General features: G+C 37.2%; 1 pseudogene; it reads right to left on the reverse strand.

The window, feature by feature from the left end:
* Nucleotides 1-14,593, reverse strand: part of LOC113047184 (protein phosphatase 1 regulatory subunit 29-like) — a 91,804-nt pseudogene that overhangs the window by 52,023 nt on the left and 25,188 nt on the right.

Below are 14,593 nucleotides of genomic sequence, written 5' to 3' on the forward strand. Positions count from 1 at the left end.
TTTAAATTTATATTAACGCAATCATCTAAAAAATTTAATTCTGTAAGTAGGACATTTTCATATGTATTTCATAATTATTAATATTGCCTTTGAAATATGGTTAAAGCGCACTGCAAATGTACTAAAAAAGCATTTATGGTATACTAAAGTATACTTTAATGTAATTTCTATTGAAACTTGTCCTATATGTTGTGTGTATATATATATATATATATATATATATATATATATATATATATATATATATATATATATATATATATATATTGTCGATTATTACAGATTTGTAATAATGAAACTGCAATTTAGCACATTTAAAATCAATTGCATTTATGTAATATTCAGTTACACACAGGAAAGTTAAAAACATAACCACAGTAGAATAATAAGCGCAGTTTAATAAAAACGTGCACATTCAATACAATTAAGCACACTTCTCTTTTACAAAGGTTATAGTGGATGCTTTTCCACAAAGTCCTTGAGGTGCAACTTAAGGAGTCAGTATTTATGCCTAAAAGTTTTGATCACCAGACCAATCTATAACCACTCTTCCCAAAGCTGTATGCATTTCGTTTTATGTTTATGTAAAAAAATAATTATACAAATGATAATGTAATCGCTCCTGTGTGACATTTCACATTTCAATGGTATTTACAAAAACTGCAAATGACTTTTGTTAAATATGCCATTTGTATTGGATGTAGAGATAAATTCGCCTTTAGGTCTTTCTCTGAGAAATGTTTTCTGCATGGTTTCTCCCCAGAAATGTCAAAATGAAGGTGAACGCTCAGACAAATAAGATCAGCTGTCTCATTAAAGAGAGCGAGAAAGCGGCTTTGCGAGTTTGTTTTTCGCCAAAAATATTGATTGCTTGAAAGCAGAATAATAGCCACTATTAATGAAAAGGCTAGTATAGTTTGTGTTTACAGCAATATATTTCAAGATTGGAGTCCATAGACCTCGCTAAAGGCGCTCCAGGAGTAAATACGTTTAAAAAGGCTGGGAAATATTGCTTTAGATGATAAACACTTGAAAAGGATTGTAAGAAAAAGAAAAAGCGACAAAGACGGAAAGAATACACAACCGAACGTGAGCCTATATCAGCCTTATTTCCATCACTAACATGTCAATATACAGAAAGTGAGTTATTTCTTCAAAAGCCATAAAGACAGATAGGATGAATAGTTGGGAAATGATGGAAATTTAGTGATCTGGAGGTTGTGTGTTAAGAGATCGGTAGGGGGTCTCGCGCATGCATCTGCCTGCAAGAACATGGCAGAGATATCACATGAAAAAAAAAGAGAGACAAAGAAAGATCTCGCAGAAAGAGAATCAGCTTTACGTCTCCCGATGCATTAAGTGTTTCTGTAGTGACCATCGACGTCTGGTTTTCAAAGATTATTCCCATCAAATGCTACACTTTCTATCTGTCGCATCAGACTGGAAATACGGATGTGTCTGATGTATTCTGTATGTTGAGCGTGTGATACGTGGAGGAGAAGTTCTTTTATATCTAGCGAGCTGTGCCATTATGTAAGCTGACCTATCTTTGCTATAATCAGATCAGCGCGCACATAATAATCCAGAAACAACTGAAAAACAATGCAGAATTCACTCAGCCAAAAAGAACGAGGGGGGGAAAAAACACACACACCGAACCCGCTCGTGGAAATGTGCTGAAGATGAGAGGGTACTGAAGTTCATGCCTTAGGATGTCTGCGTTCATCTGGGATGCATATTTCATGCTTTGTCAAGCTGTTTATGGCTGCTTGTGGCTCACTTTATCTTCCATCTCTGTCTTTTATCTCCTTCTCCCTGCTCTCTCTCAAGTCTCATGAAATCAGTCTTATTCTTCTTTAATGAGGGCATGGGGGAAAATGTACATTCAAATATCTAAGCATTCTCAGTTCGCACAACATAACCACAACACAACAGCCTCACCCAACTGTGATGTTCTGAGATGAACAAACTGCATGTGTTGACTACTGTATACAATTCTGCAGCATAAAGCATTGTAAATTAGCTGACAGCTGAGAGTATTTGTGGATACGCAGAAAGACAGAGGACGTGGAGGTGTACCATGACCTGGAAAGCCTGTGTGTGCAAATGTGCGGCTATGTGCTGCATGAATCAGACGATGCACAGGGTAATGAGATCCCTATTTAAATCTTCTTAGTTGGAAAGGTATGACTTGGCAAACCTGTTCAGATTTTATAGGATTCAGCAGGGTTCTTTTAGGTTATTATTCTCTTGCTCATAGTCTATTTGTGAGGCCCTATGTAAGATTAGAAGAAAAAAAATCACTATATGCAAAATAAATATAATAAAAATTAAAAAAAAAAAAAAAATCATAGCACCAATGCAGAATAATTATAGTTTTTTTTTTTAAGAGAAAGCACTAAAAATAAAATAAATAAAATAAAATTCATATGTTTGTGTGTGTTTTCAGAAATTCCACTTACTGCAGTAATATAATTGTCTTTAAATCGCAGTTCAGACTGAGATTTGTTTACTGAGATTTTGAATTCTACTTCATTGTAATTGTGTGTCCTGTTTGTTGCCTCAACCTCAATTCAAATTTTGGAATTGACTTGGAATTTAAAAAGCGTTCTGATTCAATTCTGAATGCAGCGCATCCCTGGTGTTCAGATCAATGTTTATAAATTATTTACTGCAACAGACTTCGCAAAAAGGGCTAATTAATTTCTCGTGTTTTCAGTCTGCAAGTCGGTGTCGATTTAATTCGGTGGCATTCATCATTCATTATAGTGGGACAGATGCAGTCACGACACACCACACGCTTCTGGTGTTCATTAGGTGATAAGTGTCTTTGCAATGAAAACGGGCATCTGCTTAATCTTTATAGACCATCTCACTGGACTCTTTATATCCTCCTGTGTGTCCCATGCCTTTCATTAAACAGAAATCACTGTACATAATGATCATACTATCCAAATAATAACACATTCAGTATATGCTTTGAATCACAGTAAGTGTGAGGTTACGTTAAAGCAGAGTTTCGTACTGTATGACTCACGCTGTTTGATGTCATGCATCATTGTAAAAGCGAGTGTGAAAAGGGCAGAGTTCACTTTATGATTCATAGCCACAAATCTTTTAAATTATCGCCACTGGTGCACATTATGTGCAAGAGAACTAACATTTGATTGACATCATGTGAATCAGAGTGATTGAATGACATGTGAATTAATCCGAATTAATATCTTTACTATCCTAAATACATACTATCTCAGTGAACTATGTCATGTACCAATTCTCTTGTCCACAGCTTGCGTTATAAAGTCAGTTTTCTACATTGACTGACTCATCAGCCCACTTGTGTTTAGACTCAGGGGTCCACAGGTCCACTGAAACCATTAGTCAGCCCAGGTTTGCCTAATAAAGTAGTTTGTGGAGCGGTGAGGTCGTGCTGTTTCATGAGAGCTACAGGGACTGCACAAATGCTCCCCTGTGCAGTGCTCTCAGAAACAGCAGCTCAATACAGATCTCAGATGCTCTCCATTAATAAGCAGAAAAGCTCTCTGGTCCTTCACTTCATAAAGGGACCTTCATTCAGAAAGGGCAGCCAGTAATCACGACAGAGTTTGGAGCTCTTAATGAAACACCAGAACACACTCCCCAGACCCTGATATTAATTACCACCTCAGCTAAGGGAAGACAGTCTGTGTCTCCACATCGCACAAGTGCTCTCGCCTCAAGATCAGTCTCAGCGTGCAACTACAACTCTGTCATTTCAGAGTGCTCAACAAGAGCTCAACTCACCTGACTCTCTCCGGCTCCAACATCAGAGATCATCTCATACCGAGAGCAGATTCTGTCACTTTTAAAGTAGTTTGCCTTGAGTTTTTTCGACATGTACTGTAAGAAGTATGGTGTGGATTGTAGATGGTGTATGGTGTATGACATGTAAGAACATAAAATTAAAGATTGAAAACATTTAAACAAAAATATTAAGCAATTGTTTTAAACATTGGTGATGATAACAAATGTTTCTTGAGCAACTAATCAGCTAATTCTAATGATTTCTGAAGGATCATGTGACACTGAAGACTGGAGTAACTACTGCTGAAAATTCAGCTTTGATATTCCACTAATGAAATGAAATTTAAAATATATTAAATTCATTGCTCTGGTGGTCATAAGCTTTTACAGGTAGTTTATGTTTTAACCTGATATGTGCATTTAAGTATACAACCAAAATTATACATCTTTCAGTACTATAAATGCTCACTGGAGGGAGAATGTTTCCATAAACTATATATACTTTATATTATATTGCTACATGTAAAAAGTCTCTAACCAGCAACATGCTTGCCGTAAATTATAAGTTATTGGTCACCTGATTAAAGATGCATTTAATAGTTTTTGTAAATGTTGTGCTGATTTGGCAGCCAAACTGGAATGACACCTAGTGTTGTGGATGAAACATCACACACAGCCAACACCAGTAGAAACACACTATTCACAGTCAAGTCACAATGAATTAATTCAGCAAGCGAAAGGGTCTGGTGAGAAGAGGGTTACAGAGAATACTTGCTCATGCAATCTTAAAGAGTAGTCAAAAGTACTACTATGATCAAATAAAAGAAATTAAACAAATTCTGAATGCACCTTTAAAACAAATGTACTGTCCCAACTTTCTATGACTTAAATGTTATTGCTATGCATCAAGCAGTTAAAAGGGCTGGCTCCCATTCTGCCAATCTGGCAAGCGATGCTGAACTCATTAAATATATGTTTGGAGAGAATAAGCAGTTCTCGTGTGTAAATCAGCAGCTAATGGAGAATGCTGGCCTGTGGGGCTGAGTAAACACATGGCTATTTTTAAAGCACAGGTTCTGGATCAGCAACAATGGCAGACAGCTTCTCATAGCACTGCATGCATAAAGTGTTCATTATGTACTCCATTACAAGAAAGTGCAGTTACTGTTTTCGGCTATGCCCATATAGCAGTACAATATGGTTGTCAGTCCTGCTTGGAGTTAACATTTATACACAATTCAGTTATGTAAAAGTGACAAATGCATTCTATATTCAAGTTACTACCTCGTGACCAATTCTCAACAGTCAAAACTGCATTTAAAGAGTGAATGTGGTTAAATGTAAGCTGCATGGACATCTGTAAATGACAAAAAGGCGCCTGTCAGTGTTCATACATTCACACTATCATTACATCATTTACAATAAGAGTTTTTGACCACACACTGATTCTTAAAGAGGATCAACTGCTAGAAAGCTTAGACGGAAAAAAAAAAAAGATGCAATTCAAAGTCTTGAGATTTACTATCATTATCTGTCACTATGGCTACAGCTATTACACGAGGCTATCAAGAGATGAGGATTGACTTTGGTTGCTCATTCATATGACAGCATTCGATCTGTTCTTGTCTGTTATTGTGTGTACAGGGCAATTTCACAGACACACCGGCTAGTAAATACCGCTGTCAATCCCAAACACTGACACAGCCTTTCAAACCTCTCCTCTCACATTCATTTACTCCAGAACCTTACACAGGCTTTTGGGTCCTTTCGACCTTCGCTTCTCCAGCGATCTGTCATTTCGATTCAATTACAAAGCCCTCCCTCCTTGCAAGCCTGTCACTTTCCATGTGGAACGGCTGAGAGTGTGAACAGCACAGTTTAGACGCGCCTCAGAAGATGTGTGCGTGTTCGTGCACTTTACTTGCCATCGGGTCTCTAAGGACTTGTTGATTTTACAAAATAAGTGTCTATAAGCGCCTGTTCAGTCACTTTTGGCCCTGCAATCTACAACATGTGTATCAGTAGGTCTAACATCTTTCACAACAGCATCAATCACAGCTGAAACTGCTGTTTACTCTGTCTGTCACACTGATATGCGATCCGTACAAACTCTCGGGAGAGATTTCCACTAGTCGTTTTATCACTGAGCCTTGTGCCTCCCCCCACCAAGAAACAAAAAATCTTTCTTAGATGCAAGGCCATCTGCTTGTAGATTCCAGAATAACACAGAACCATAGGTACACATGTCTGGATAAAGAATTACTGTTATTCTTCTGACAGCTCTTTGGAGCTCAAACCAAAGCCTCGGATTAATCTTATGTGTCGACACAGAGAGACAGCTCTGGATGGAGTGGATTGAGATGCACATGAATCAAAGTACCACACATCCACAACGATCTGAGAGGTTTGAGGAATCAGAAAAGAGATGAAGAATTTAACAATTATTTTTGTTTCTACTTTTAATAAATATATACAGCACAATTCAAAATTTGGGGGCTGTAAAAGGTTTGAATGTTTTTAAACAAAGTGTCTTAGTCGAATGAAAAGGTTCCATGTATGTTGAAGGTTCTTCATGGAACCATTATGCCGATGAAGAGGCTTTATTTCTGTATCCCTATGATGGCAAAGTGGAGACATTTCCTTTGATAAATGTTCAGCCACTACGTCTTCAGTGCCACGTGATCCTTAAGAAACCATTATAATATCCTGATTTGATGCTTAAGAAACATTTCTCATTATTATCAATGTTGAAAACAGTTGGGCTGCTTGATATTTTTGTGAAAATGTGACATTTATACATGCTCCATAAAACCTCTCACATAAAATGTATGTTTATTCTGTACTGTCCTGCAAAAAAAGGGGTGTAATTAAAACTATAGTCTAACATAGCTGTATTTCCATATATATTTAATCTCAAATTTATTTTAAAATCAAACTATCATAGCAGTGCAGTTTGAATTACCTCATCTGTCGACACAATGCTGGTGAATTGCAGAGTTATTGGCAAATATATCCACATCACTTTGATCAGATGTTTTCTTAACTGCTCCTTTCTCACTGCTGTCATTTTTGCTGTGTTTATTTTGTTACTGAGAGGAAAGCACTGTGTCAGGATGTTCATTAACAGTATATCCCTGTTAAGTTATTTGCAACTTCTGTTTACTTCTAAGCAAAAAGCGAAAACATATATTTGCAATGAGGATCCTACATTAGGGCTATGAATCATGTTCAGTATTTTGTACGTTACATAAGCTGCTGACTGCAGTTCACTAAACGGCCTCCACCGCTAATAACAATAGCTTCTTAGTCCATTGAAATAAATCAATGTAAAATGATTATTGAAAAATGTGTGTATACAGTTATACAGTCTTTTAAAGGCAACATATATGCAATCCAATAATTGGCTGTAACTAGCTACAGTAAATAACACCACGTAGACTGAGCTGTCACACCCCTTTGGACTTTTGTTGTGTTTTTTTCCCCTCATGTGTTCTGTGATCCAGTTGTCCCTCATGTTTTATTGTGTCATTTACTTCAGGTGTGTGTCTTTAATTGTCTTTATTGTCTTCAGTATATAGTTGTGTTCAGTCCTGTGTTCTCTGGTCCAATGTACTTTGTCCCTACATGTGTCTCCTCTCTGTTCTGTCCTGGATTTATCCTTTGGTTGGTTTACGTAAAGACTATTTGCATTCATGTTCAACTTCTTTGTGCGTTTATCTCACCATAGCGTGACATCAGGGTTCAACAAGGTCTGCTTTACAGACATCACACGAACAGCAACACCAGATAAATCACCGCTCACTCACACTTAAGCCCTTTTCTTACAGAAATTCCGGAAAATACACAGGTAATGTGTCCCAGCAATTGTTCCCGGGTCACTCGATTTTGCACTTTCAGTGTGAAAGTGTGCCAGTGATTACCCGGGATATGTACGTGTATTCACACACAACCCGTAAAGGTCCTATAACGACACGTGACATCAAGGCGTGACGTGTAATGTATGAGTCGAAAACGCTAGGCACGTTATACTTTCACTGAAGCTGGCGAACGATCTCAGCATCAGCTGCTGATCTCTGCTTCATTACAGTTTGCACATATTTTTTTGTCGCGAACATTGATCTTCCTACAAAACACCTGGTAAAAAAGTTGCACAATAACGTGCGTCATCACTACGACATGGCATTAGTTCCGCCAATTTCCTGGATCCAGCATGCAGTGTGAAAGGGGCTTTACAGGAAGAATGGCAGTCAGACAAGACTATTACTGGACTACACAGTTACAAGAGAGTAAGCCCACAAAACTAAACATGAACAAAAAAGTAGCTATGACATAAAAAAAGCTCCATCAACACCTATTAAAACAGTGGCTTTTTGATGAATGTTTCTGATAAGTTGTCAATTTTGCAAGATACTCTAATTGTCAAATTAACTGCCAGTTAGTAACTACACTGATGACTTGTGTTTTTGTTTTATTTTGTTAAAAGAAACTAGAAACGAGTAGCTGCGCTGCATATTTTTTGATTCACTAAACTAATTTGTTCGGCAACTGAACTACACGAGGCAATATCTTTTTCGCGCTGTTAATTCAGTTTCACTATTGCAGCTCTGCAAAATAATTAGTGCAAGAATCTCTGCAAATAAATGCATGATAGACTGTGAACTAATGCATGTGTGAGAACTGTTAACGGATGAATGGTTTCTCACTTCCCAAACCCTACATCTGACTTGTTCAAAACTTATATGTCTTCTATGAGAGAGCAGACTCGAGAGTCTCGCCTTCAGTATTCACAGCTCATTTCTGAGTGACCGTTTGGCCATTATGGATAAAATTCTCTGGGTACAATCTATCTCAGACACACATGTCAAATAGCCACAGACGGCCCCACATTGACAGTCTGACTGTGACTGCTTCTATGTGAGTGAAGTGAAAGCACTTCTCATTCTGTAAGAAAGTTATGTTCTCTCACATCCAAATGGCTCTAGCTAGCAAAATGGACTCTATCTTCTCCATTATTAGGTCGGATTCAGTCTAGTGGTGGCCCAAATCCAATTATTCTTTTGCATGTGACATAGATTATAGATTAGATTATAGATTAGATCTGAGCAGTATGAACATATAAATCCAATCTTTTCAAATCCAGTTTGGACGGCTTTCATGATATCAGCAGAGAACCATGGGCTTGTGTTCAACATGACTACACAATATAGAGCCATTAAGATGCTCTGAAACAAAAAACCAAGAGCTGCAACTATGTACTAAACAAACTCCTTCCAACCAACCTCAATAGCTTGAGACGGGCCTCTGATCAATACTTTCATTAGAACTCTCAATTGCTGTCTTTTGTCTCTTAAGAGAGAGCACAGAATGACTCAAATTGGTTCATCCTTCCTCTAGAAATCTTTAAGTACATCTTATAAAAAAGAAAGTGATTTGACTAAAAACCAACACAATGCAAGTTGCACAGCATTTTTATTTATTTTCTTGTCAGGCCCCATCCAACCATAGCGACTTCCCAGAATGATGTTGATTGTTGCTTCGAAAGCATTGTGTAATTAAAAAATTAACTGTCAGTCATGAACGAGACAGATTCATTTAAAATGTGTCTCTGACGGTGCAATACAATAGATTGTTCTGCAGCCAGAGCTGCTGACTGACTTCTCAATTATTTTACAGGAGGTTGGACTGAATATTTCCTCTGAAATTAGACCTTTCAGACAAACACTCAGGCTTTACCGAGAGCAGAAGGATCAAACCCATTAAAATATTAGAGATGGTCAAAGTGCACCATAATGTTCCTATAATAAGGTCAACGATAGAGACACTATACGGTTTAGCCGTCACAATCTCGCCATACGCGGCGTCCTCCATTAACCCCTCAGTGAGAGACAGCATCACAAATGATGCCCATGTCCACATTTAAATGACTCATCTGTGCGCAAGCATATAGCCTCTTGAATAAATAATATAGTCCCGCTGTCCGACATCAAAATCCTCTTAAAAACTCATTGCGCTCAGGCAAACGATTTGAACAGTTCATAGAGAGATTTACAGACAAAGAGAAACACAGAGGGTCAAATTCACTACATTGATGGCTGCCTCATTTAGTTCAGTGGAAAAATCACCTGTTTTATTCACGCACCAACCATTATTAACCAGTTTAATAAAGTACTACTTGTGCTGAAATAATACTGCCCTGAATGCATTTACATTATATCATTATTCTTTTCAACCCAAACAGGCCTCTTTTCCATATAAATTATTATTGTATTTTATACAACAGTTCGTTTGGATCCTTAAGTTGAATAAAAACGCTCTGACTTTTCTGCGGGTTCATCATACAGAGTCAAAAAGTGATGAAGACCGAGTTAGTGAATCATTTAACCAGTTTGTTCAAAAACACTGATTCATTTATGAGCAAATCAAGTGACTGTCTTGTGAGTGAGTCAGTGAACTTTTTGTTCAACCAATTTATATTTAAAAAAAAAGATTTCTTCAGCTATGAAACTCACTTTTTTGTTATTGCTTACAGATGCAACGGTGCTTTCTTTCTACTTTCCTTCTGCCTTTTGCAAAAACAAACTGGAAAATAAAACTTTTATTTAGCAGTAAAAGGCATTTATATTACAAAATATTTCAATTTCAAATAAATGTATTTTATTTCCATTTTCCTTTATATTCACCAAACAATATTGGAGTAATGGCTGTTGAAAATGTGGTTTTGCCAACACAGGAATAAATTGCATTTTAAAATATATTAAAGGGGTCATATGATGTAGTGTAATGGTGTTATGAAATGTGAAGGTTAAAAAAAACACATTATTTTCCACATACTGTACATTACTGTTTCTCCTCTATGCCCCACCTTCTGAAACTCATCGTTTTTTACAAAGCTCATCAGTCTGAAAAGCGAGGTGTGCTCTGATTGGCCAGCTATCCAGTGCATTGTGATTGGCCGAATGCGCTACTCTACACTGCTCAAAACTTGTGTTTAAATCATCAGAGACAAATCCTTTAAATATGTAAATGTACTTACAGTCTGTGAGTCAAAACAGAAAGCACTGTAGTATTCTCTTCCAGGATCAGGAAACAGTCCTCCATAAAATGCGTTGCGCACATCTGAATATTTGGTTTGAACTGTTCTGGAACAGTGTTATAAATCCAACTTAACCACTGATTTCTAGTTGTGTCCTCTTTTGGAGGGCAAATAAAGTATTTTAGTTTTCACAACGAATCCGTGTCTCCAAGACATGGCACTGACGTCAACAGCGAGAATCAAAGTTACTCCTTTCTTTCTTTACGTGAACATTAGGATGGCTTTATGCAAATCTTTCCACACAGTGAGGTAGACATGTGGGGGCGTGTTTAAACAAGGCGTTTTGGGAGGATGTTGTTGAGTCTAAACTTTTATAAAGAATATCTCTTTGGGTGTGAGACTTTAGTCTTTGCAACTTTAGGGATCTCATCTATTCACAAACAGCTTGAAACACTCCAAAAGAGAAAGGAAAACTTCAAATCACATCATTTGACCCCTTTAACATAAAAAACTGTTTAAATTATAGTAATATTTGACAATAGTTTTTACTACATTTTTGATCGGATTTATTCATAGATTTCAGTCACATGATCGGCTCGAAGACCTGGTGGGAAAAACATCCATAGAACTGCAAGACAAGCCTGTCAGTTTTCCATCTGTTTCACAGCCGAAAATATTTAGATCACCTCTCAAAAGAATAAAACAAGGGTATGAGAACAAAATGCAAGTTTTGGCCATTTGCGATCCATATTAAGCACCCGTAGCAATATTTCAATCATTAAACAGTGCGATGAAATGTTATAAAAACACTTAAAATGCCTTAATATATTTCAAACAGTGATATTAAAAGATCAAATTCAGTAATCACCATATTAATGATGCATAGTTTACATAGGCAAGCAGATGAGGCCGGAATATGAAAGCAATCAGCTTAATGGTACAGTGTTTTCCTTTTAATGGTTTTCTATGGGAAAACGTTTAACGTGAAACTTTGCATTTACTCTGGCTTCATCTGCTTGCCTGTACAAAATATACACCATCAATGATGTGTTTACCTTTTAATATCAGCATTCTACTACATTACTACTTAATACTTAACTGTTGGACAGTGAAGCAAAGCTTGGTTTTGCCTTCCAGGTGGGAGTTCCCATAAGGGTATGACGTCACATGAAAACTATCAACTGAACTTCTATCAAAAACATCTTACCAACCCCCCAAAATAATGCATGTGTAAAGAAAGTGCACTAATCATTGTGAATCCCCCCTGATGGTAACCCATATCTTTACAGTGTTCCTGTAGCTCAATTGGTAGAGCACTGTGTTATCAAGTGCAAGGTTGGGGACACATGATAGATAAAAATTATTAGCCTGAACGCACTTTGGATAAAAGCGTCAGCTAAATGCATAAATTAATTTAATTTATCTCCAGCTGTGGCCCTGTAACGGCAGAGCTGCAGCTCTCGTCGATGTGAGTAGAGCCGGGCAGGGCAGGGCAGGGCAGGGCATGGGTGGAAACAGTACACTTAAGCACTGTTGTCAGGCAGTAATAACAGAGTTCCTGTGTTAATCACTGTGGGTGGAGAGGCAGCCATTATGTTCTTCTCAATAGTGTAGTCGCTACTCACATGATACACAGAACCACACATACACTTTCATTCTCACTCATTGTGTTTGTGTGCCTTCCCTAAAGGTCCTGGCTTAATGTGCTCCACATGACCGACCTTTACTGTCAACAGAGTGCCACAGCAGTCATTACAGAATAGCCATTTCACACATACATACACACATTCACCTCTCAGGGGCCGGGCAAGGAGAGACACCTCACGCAATATGAGTTTTCTCCCTGCGGTGATGAAGCCAGAGGGAAAATCAGCAGATGAGCCCTCGCGGCTTCTTACTAAACATAGAAGGTCACCTGTGCCTCCAAACACACACACCATCTACACACGAATCACACAACCTTATCTCTCTGTCTCTCTTTCAGTTGCTTTGTGCTGTCAACAAACTTTTTCTTAATTTATCATGGTAAATGGTAACAGACTTATTCAAAAGGAAAGAAAATGAATAACGTCAATGAATAAAGTAATAATAATAAAAAAAAAAAAAAAAAAATATATATATATATATATATATATATATATATATATATATATATACATATACATATATATATATATATATATATATGTATATATACAAGAACATAATGTAAATTACTAGTAAATGAATTACTGTAAATTATAATGTAAATTAATTGCTTTTAACCTTAATTTAACCTCGACAAACTGAACAAATTATGCATAAAAAATTATTTTAAACATTTGAAAAATAAATTTTAGAGTTATTAATTAGTTAGTTAATGAAGTGAACCAAAGATAAAGTTTAATTGTGTCCATGCCACATTTATTCAGCAAATTTGACACATTTTAACCTTAATTTCTAATATAATATACTATACTATACTATACTATACTATACTACACTATACTATAATATAATATAATATAAAACTGGTAGGGTCCTGAGTATTTATCCATTTTTATCTTTCCTTTTCAACAACTCTCTAATTTCTTTTCCCAATGTTCATTGCAAGAAGGTAAGCTGGAAATTCTTTATTAATATAAAAAAATAAAATATTTGTCATGCCCATGAAGCATATATAAAAAAAAAAAACTACTTCCAGCTATCCCTTCCCCACAACAACGACAAAAATTGTCTCAAGATCGTGTTGATGGTTTTATTGTTCAGAACTATTGTTCATAAGTTCTTAATCATTTCATTATTTCCTTTATCAACAAAGTTTAATTAAAAAATCCTTAGGAAATATAAAAACATGCCAGAAATGGAACTTCTTTTGTAGTAGACTTTAGTCCTGTAACAGGCTCTATTTACACATACTATATTTTTTCTGCAAGTATTTGTTATGAAGGAAACGAGAAAGCACAGTGTGTGATTTGTGGACTTGTGCTGTAATGATGGCCTTCATTATAGGACTGAGGGGGTAAAGAGGGTCACAGCTGAGCTCCAGTGGTCCAGACTCATTAAAAGCCTCTCGCTGCCATTGAGCGGACTGCAGTAAGCATGAGTGAGCAGGACCTTTTTCAAGGGAGCAAAGCAAGGACATTTAACCATTTCATTTTAGTGTTAAAGAGAGCAGAAATCATCTGTAGGACCCTTAAAAAACCTCGGCACACTTCCTAGACCGAGCTAAATGTAAATACATTGTCTTTTGAGACTTTATTTAAAACAAGAGAGGACAGGTATCTCTCTTCACGCTGAGTGTGTGTGTGTCGATGTGTGTGAATAAGAGAGAGGAAAAGACATGACAGGTCCATCATCATTTACAAAAACACAAACCACAGTGCCTGTCAGCTTGGGGCAGGTCTGATGCTTGTTGAAAACTGCAAACGGATGGAACAAATGCTTTTGCTGGGAAATTGCACACAGACAGTTTTTCATATGTGCTGTTTAACAAGGTTGACAATCTGTACACAAGGAAGGGACAAATACTGCATCACGTCTCCATGTATTGTGTGATTATGCCAATTCTCACCTGCTTTCCCTCCTTTGACGCTACGTCGATAAGATGTCGTCCTGTGCAGTGGATCAGGTGTGATCGCCGGACCAGGTCTGCAGACGTCAAGTGTCCTGATGCTTAAGCTTTGGTGAAACCCACTTGTCGCAGGAAACAGGGGCTGGGAACAGATGAGCTCTGAGCTGTAAATAAGAGATGATGGGAGAGGGAGAGGGAGAGACAGTTAAAGAGATGGTGCAACG

The sequence above is a fragment of the Carassius auratus genome, chromosome 28 (assembly GCF_003368295.1).
Source record: "Carassius auratus strain Wakin chromosome 28, ASM336829v1, whole genome shotgun sequence".
NCBI lineage: Eukaryota > Metazoa > Chordata > Actinopteri > Cypriniformes > Cyprinidae > Carassius > Carassius auratus.